The 7,417-nt window shown below is 51.7% G+C and overlaps 1 protein-coding gene across 1 annotated transcript in view; it reads right to left on the bottom strand.

Moving 5' to 3' along the window:
* Positions 1 to 369: 369 nt before the first annotated feature.
* The window catches only part of NAPRT (nicotinate phosphoribosyltransferase), a 368,826-nt gene continuing 361,778 nt past the window's right edge, over positions 370 to 7,417 (bottom strand). The window contains exon 14 of the mRNA XM_086966311.1: positions 370 to 1,537. The gene's annotated coding sequence lies outside the window, so the exon portion shown is untranslated. The remainder of the gene's footprint in view (positions 1,538 to 7,417) is intronic.

The following is a 7,417-nucleotide window of genomic DNA, read 5'->3' as shown; positions in this document are numbered from 1 at the left end:
AACAATTGCTTACAGAATGCAATGCAGTATATTGACATACTCTTCACACTCCTGCTATCTAGTATTGGGCTCTGAACTTTCTTTTTGTTCCGAAGGAGGAGTTTTTGGTTTTGAGGCGACCGTTGTTTCCAAGGACAATGATACTTGTCGCAATATTGCTTAACTGCCCGGTAATCCCCAAATGCCCGGGAGAATTGGCCTGATGAGCTTTCAGTATGTGTTCTATTTACTAGTACTTTGATTTCATAAAATGCAAGGTGTGGTAAATGAGTACAATGTGTAAAATGGCGAGGCAGGGCTGCATTGTCGGTGCAGCCTAAAACGAATACAGTGAAGGAAATGGTAGCGCGCAGTAATAATAACACAGAATGGTTGCATAGGTTATTTATTCACATGATAAATTGACATGGTACACAGTCATTGAACTGTAATCAGAGTATATGACATATGATCAATGCTTCAGCCTACGTAGGAGGAGGCAGTCATCAGGAAAGGTAATGTTGGGACCCGAATCCTCTGCATGTCTTGGAAAACTGTGCTAGCCAGGCCACTGCAAGGTTTCTGCCCTATCCCATTTTTTATCTTAAGTGTGATGGCGGGAGCACGACGATAACATAGTAGCACAGGCCTTTATGCATGTATCGCTGAAGGGGAGGCTGTCTACAGGCTCTGCTTGTCTTGAGGTCTATCCAGTCCCTATAATTGTTAGCAATGGTGCACCTCACAGGCTTCTGTTCTTTTTACAGGTTAAATCTAGTGGTCTCCAGCCGCTTGCTTGCCCCCGCACCCCCACCCTTTCGAAGCACCATCTTAGTCTCATGTGAACTGTGCACTCTATTCTGCAATATCCCTGACCCGCACCCTACATCATACACGAGAATTGATGGGTTGGCCCCATAGACCACTATTCTTTTGACTCTGATTGCTTGTGCCTCTCTGATTCTGAGTAGACCCCCCCAAAGATTATTATTGTGGAATTGTCCCTTATCTCCTCGGAATAGACCCCTTTAACTACCGTCTGTGGAGTCAGCTGTCATCCATGGGTGCACTTTTTTTGACCCTGGATAAAGCTGGCCCTGTTGTCTTATTGACATACCGAGTTTCCATCTCGGTGGACCCTATAGAACCCCCCAGTGTGTGGTCTTCTATTACAGACCTGTCTGCTCTACTTCTACGCACCCTCACAGAGGCACTGGCTGTACTTAATAATAGATTTGATTTAAATATAGTCCAAGAGTAAATATTGTGTACCAAAATATTGTTTACATACATAACTTGGGGTCGATTTTCTATTATTTACTCTAATCGAGTGCTATTTTTGTAAAAGATATTAAGGATACAATACTGATGTCAAACCATATTCCAACAATCATTCTGGTACGAATCCCACCTACGGCTGTGCGGTCTCTAATTGTTCTAGTGTTTAGCCCTATCTATGTCTGGGTAGATGCACAACCAAAGGTGAACTGATGGTGATTCTGGATGGACCCAGTCCTGTCCTTCATAGACCCAGGAGTCAGAAATCATAATGAATATGCTACTTACTAGTATGCATCTGTTCTTGGCATGTAGGGCTGCTGACATTCATATCTGTGCATAGATCGCCGCCTAGTGTTGGGTCCGGATGATTGCACATTGTTGTCCTGGAAGAGTCTTCGAAGTATCACAAGATAGGTGGCTCCTCCCCTGGACTACAGTGCGCATGGGCATCGACTCCATCCCCAGATGGAGTGAAACTCAGTGTATGATGACCATGCTATGAGTATATATGTGAATACTGCAGCTGCTACAGGCGCCGGGGAGGAGGGCGGGCGATATGAATGTCAGCAGCCCTACATGCCAAGAACAGATGCATACTAGTAAGTAGCATATTCAGTTTGAGGCATGTGGGCTGCTGAATTCATATCTGTGGATAGAATACATAGCAGTCCCTCCATTAGCGGCGGCCGCCCGTGCCAGCTGCAGCAGTTTGGAAAAGTGTCTTGAGAACAGCCTGCCCTACAGCTGCCTGCTGTTTGGAGTGCACATCTACACAGTAATGCTTAGTAAATGTGTGTGTGGTAGACCATGTGGCTGCTCTACATATGTCCTCTAAGGGAATGTTTCCAAGGAAAGCCATAGAGGCCTCAAACTTTCTGGTGGAGTGGGCTCTTGGTGGAATGGTAAGAGTGCGTTTTGCCTTTGCATAGCAGATCTGGATACATTTAACGATCCACCTAGCAATACCAGCCTTGGAAATAGGGTTACCTTTGTGATGTGGCGCAAAGGCGACAAAAAGATGCTTCGTTTTTCTAAAATCCTTGGTCCTATCAATGTAATACATTAGGGCCCGTTTAACGTCAAGGGTGTGGAGCATCCGCTCCGCCAGTGACTCAGGATTTTGAAAGAAAACAGGTAATTCGATTGTTTGGTTGATGTGGAACTGAGACACAACCTTGGGCAGAAACTTAGGGTTAGTGCGGAGCACCACCCTGTTGGAATGAATTTGGAAAAATGGCTCTTGGATTGTGAGGGCTTGCAGTTCACTAACCCTCCGTAGCGATGTAATTGCTACGAGGAAAGCCACTTTCCATGTCAAGAACTGAATCTCGCAGGAATGCAGTGGCTCAAAGGGAGGACCCATCAGTCTGGTAAGAACCACATTGAGGTTCCACTCAGGAGCTGGTGGAGTCCGTGGCGGAATGACTCTTTTGAGGCCTTCCAGAAATGCTTTGATGGCAGGTACCTTGAAAAGTGAAAGGTGCTGTCTATTTTGGAGATACGCGGCCATCGCAGACAGGTGAATGCGAATGGAAGTATAGGCCAGATTACACTTGTACAGATGGAACAGGTAACAGATGATGTTCTGAATAGAAGCATCCAGCGGATCAATGTTGTGGTTCGCACAATAGATGACAAACCGCTTCCATTTTGCAGCGTAGCAGGCTCTAGTAGTGGGCTTCCTCGCCTCCCGAATGATGTCCATGCAATTGGGAGGTAGGTTGAGGTAGCCAAACTCTAGGACTTCAGGAGCCAGATTGCCAGGTTGAGCTGTTGCAGATCTGGGTGCTGAATGTCGCCATGGCTCTGCGTCAGAAGGCTGGGTGTGAGATGTAGCCTTTGATGCGGTACCACGGACAGTTCCAGAAACGTGGTGTACCATGGTTGGCGAGCCCACGTTGGAGCAACCAGGATGAGAGTCATCGAGTGCTGCCTGAGCTTGCGTGCCACCAGCGGTATCAGAGGTGCTTGGGGAAAAGCGTCCGCAAATTTGCCTGACCAGTTCATCCATATCGCATTGCCCTGCGACAGAGGGTGTGGGAACCTGGCGGCGAAGCTTTGGCATTTTGCGTTCTCCTTTGTGGCAAACAGGTCTATCTCTGGATGACCCCACCTTTGGAAGTACGGCCGGAGTACTGATGGCTGTATCTCCCACTTGTGCATCTGGTGGCTGTGCCTGCTGAGCAGGTCCGCCATCTGATTGTCCTTGCCCGGGAGATGCTCTGCCATGAGGAAGATGTTCCTCTGAATGGCCCACTCCACATGCTCTGAGCCAGATGAGACAGCTGCGGAGAGTGTGTGCCTCCCTGCTTCTGAATGTAGTACATCGCCGTCATGTTGTCCGTCCGAATCAACACGACCTTGTTGCATAGATGTACTTTGAAGGCCTTTAGTGCCATGAAGATCGCCATCAGTTCCAGAACATTGATGTACATCTTCCCCTGTTGCTGCGTCCATAGTCCCTGCACAGTGTATTGGAGTACATGCGCTCCCCATCCCTGGAGAGAAGCGTCTGTTGTCAGGATAATCTGTGGCACAGGCTCCTTAAACGGTCGGCCCTTGCAAAGGTTTCGTGGATTCCACCAATGCAGAGAGTTGTATGCCCGACCGCTCACCAACACTAGGTCTTTCAACTGGTTGTGAGCCTGAGTCCACTGACGTGCCAAGCACTCCTGAAGCGGACGCATATGTAGTCTCGCGTGCGGGACAATGGAAATGCAGGAGACCATCATGCCGATCAACTGCATGAACACTCTTGCTGGAAGCGAGTGTGGAGGTCTGAATTTTTGGATCAGCGATTAAATGCTGTCGATTCTCACTGAATTCGGCTGTGCCGTGGCCGCCAGAGTGTTTATGGCCGCACCCAGATACTGCCGTATGTGGGCGGGCTGGAGATGGGACTTTGGGTAATTCAGTGAGAACCCCATATCGTGCAGAAGGTGAATGGTTTGGGACACGTGGTCGGCGCACTGCTGGGCCGACTTCGCCTGAATTAGCCAGTCGTCCAGATAGGGGTAGACGTGGATGTTTTGACGTCTCAGATGCGCCGCCACCGTCGCTAGGCACTTTGTGAAAACCCTGGGTGCCGTGGTGACCCCAAAAGGCAAAACCTTGAACTGGTAGTGTTGGTTTTGGATGGTGAACCTGAGGTATTTTCTGTGTGAAGGATGTAGTGGAATGTGGAAGTACGCATCCTTCAGGTCCAGAGTTGCCAGGTAGTCCCCCTGTTGAAGCAGTGGGAGAACCTGCTGCAGTGTGAGCATGTGGAAATGCTCTGATAGGATGTAAAAGTTGAGGGGCCTGAGATCTAGGATGGGCCTGAGGGATCCGTTCCTCTTTGGAATAAGAAAGTACAGGGAGTAAACTCCCGCATCTCTTTCCTGCAAGGGCACGAGCTCTATTGCCCCTTTTTGCAGCATGACTGTGACTTCCTGCTGCAATAAGAGCAAGTGCTCGCCGGACATAGGACGGTGTCTTGGGGGTATGTTGGGTGGAGTGGATGTGAGCTCCAGACAATAACCGTATTGGATAAGTGTTCTGACCCTCCTGTCCGTGGTGATGGACTTCCACATGGGCAGGAACTGCTGGAGTCTCCCCCCGACCGGTGTTTCGTGGTCGGGGGCAGTGACAAGGCGTCACTGTTTGTTGGCGGTGGAGGACCTGGAGCTGTTGTTGCCACGTCCTCTGCCCTTGGCGTTGTTGCCACGGTATCCACCCCGACCTTTGTTGGTATAAGAAGTTTGGGTGTTGCTTTTGTAGAATTGCGTTGACTGCGAAAGTTGACCCCTTGAGGTGCCTCTAGTATTGGAGCGACGAAAGGACCCACCCCGAAACTGCTGGGACTGCAAGGCACCCATAGATTTTGCAGTGTCGGTGTCCTTTTTCATCTTCTCAAGGGTGGTATCAACCTCAGGGCCAAACAGGTGATCTGGGTTGACCGTCTGGTTCAAGATGGTAGTTTGAATGTCCGGCTTGAAACCAGATATCCTCAGCCATGCATGTCTACAAAGCATAATGCTAGTGTTAATTGCGCGTGCGGCGGTGTCAGCCACGTCCAGAGCTCACTTAATGGAAGCATTGGAGATAAGCTTCCCCTCCGGTATCAACATTTCTGCCGCTTCCTTATATTGATCGAGTAAGTGCTGTAAAAGGGTCTCTAGAGTATCATAGTGTGCCCTGTCATAACGCGCTAGTAGCGCCTGCGTGTTGGATATGCGCCACATATTGGCTGCCTGCGCCGCCACCCTCTTCCCTGAAGCCTCAAAGACTTTTGATTTCTTGTCTGGGGGAGGAGCATCACCCGTAGTCTGTGAGTTGGCTCTTTTGCGGGCATTGGAGACAACCAGGGAATCCAGAGGCAACTGTCCCTTAATATAAGTCGGATCAGTGGGCGCCGCCTTGTACTTCTTGTCGATTCTCGGGTTGATGACCCTCGCCCGGGTGGGCTCTTTGAACACCTCAGCCACGTGCTTCAACACACCCTTCAGCATTGGCAGAGTCTTTACAGTCTTTTCAGAGACCGAAAAGGTGTCAAAGAGGAAGTCGACGTCCACTGGGTCAGCATGTAGCTCGACGTTGTGATTGGCTGCTGCCCTCTCGATGAGTGCATTGAAAGCCGCAGAGTCCTCTGTGGGGGAAGTCTTGGCCGAGAAAAGCTGAGGCTCCTGTCTTGAATGCGGGTCCCCAGGATCGCCACCTGCAGACCATGGTTCAGTCACATCCTCTGGGTCTGTGTAGACGGGATAGCTGTACTCGTCGTCGCCTTCACCTGCCTCTACATTGGAATGAGTGGGTGAGAGTTTGTGAGCCTGTGGCGAAATGGGCTCCATCAAGGCAGAGGTACCAGCAGAGTCCATCTTCCTCTTGAGTGGAATCTTGTACGACTCCAATTGTGGGTCAGGGGTGATCTTTCTCTTTAGGAGGGAGAGTCTGCCCGTGTCGGCGTCGATGAAAAGCTCCTGACGGTCCTCCTCAGCCAGTTGTCGTTGCTGTGGGCCCGGGACCACCAACGACTGCTTCGGCGTCGAAGACACCTTCTCGGGCACTCCGGCCCCCGGTCTAGCTGCGAAAGCCTTCGGCGCCGTCTTAGGCGGCAAGGTGAAAAGTATCGGCGTAGGCGCCTTCGCCGGTTTCTCCAGAGGCTTGGGCGGCACAGGGTCCTTCGGCTCGACTGCTGCGGCCCCCTCCCTAATTCGTGGTAGGGACTCCGTAACCTTCTTTGTGAACGAGGCGGAGGGATGCGCCGGCTCGAGAGAGTCTTTTGCGTCTGGTTTCGGAGCGGCGACCGACAATGCGCCCTTCGGAGTCGACGCACTCGGCGTTGCCCCCTTGGTTTTGTCAAGTGGAAGCGAGGCAGAGAGGGACTTGGGGTCGTCCTGCCGCTTCTTCGGATCGAGAGTGGACTTCTTAGGGTCGTCGACCGGTTTTTTGTGATCGAGTCGACCCTTGCTGGCGTCGACCGTCTTCGGCGCCGATGCGGCTGCGTCGGTCCCCTTAACCTTCGGCTTCGATGCAGTAGCCTTCGGGTCGGCCATTTTGGCGTGTCTCTTCGGCTCAACGGCCATCTTCGATTTCTTCGGCGCCGAGCCCTCCGAAGTCTTCCACCAGACCAGCGCGATCCGCACTTTCGGTTTCGATATCTCTGGCGTCGAGACCGTAGGTTTCACTTTCGGTTTCTGAGGTACCGGGAGTGATTCGGTATCAATGTCCGTGGCCGGGCCGGAAGGCGGAGCCGTGGAACGTACATCAAGGTCTCGGGTAAGGGCCGAAGGCGATCCCTCGACCTGGGCCTCATGATGTTGGACGGCCCCGGAGCCAGTCTGAGGAAGCTCCTCGTCCGAGCTATCCTCTACGGTGGCAAGGGCCCCGTCGTCGTCCCCTACCTCCTCGACGACTTCATCGAAATCCTCGGCCTCTGTGTCATAGCCGTCCTCGACCTCCGACGCGGGGTTCGATTCCGTGATCTCCTGGATATCGTCGTCCCCGACATCCCCAGCATCAAAGATGTCCGTAGGGGGTGGTGCAGATTGCTGGGCCTCCAGACGCGCAGCTCGGCGGAGCTTGAGTGTCTTTTTGGACCGGAACCTGGAACAGGCCATACATTTGGCCTCGTCGTGGTCCGGCGACAAGCACTTGTTGCACACCGGGTGTACATCGA

The sequence above is a fragment of the Lissotriton vulgaris genome, chromosome 4_1, assembly GCF_964263255.1.
Source record: "Lissotriton vulgaris chromosome 4_1, aLisVul1.2, whole genome shotgun sequence".
Lineage (NCBI taxonomy): Eukaryota > Metazoa > Chordata > Amphibia > Caudata > Salamandridae > Lissotriton > Lissotriton vulgaris.
Note: the sequence above shows the minus strand (reverse complement) of the source record. Positions and strands in the feature narration are given on the sequence as shown.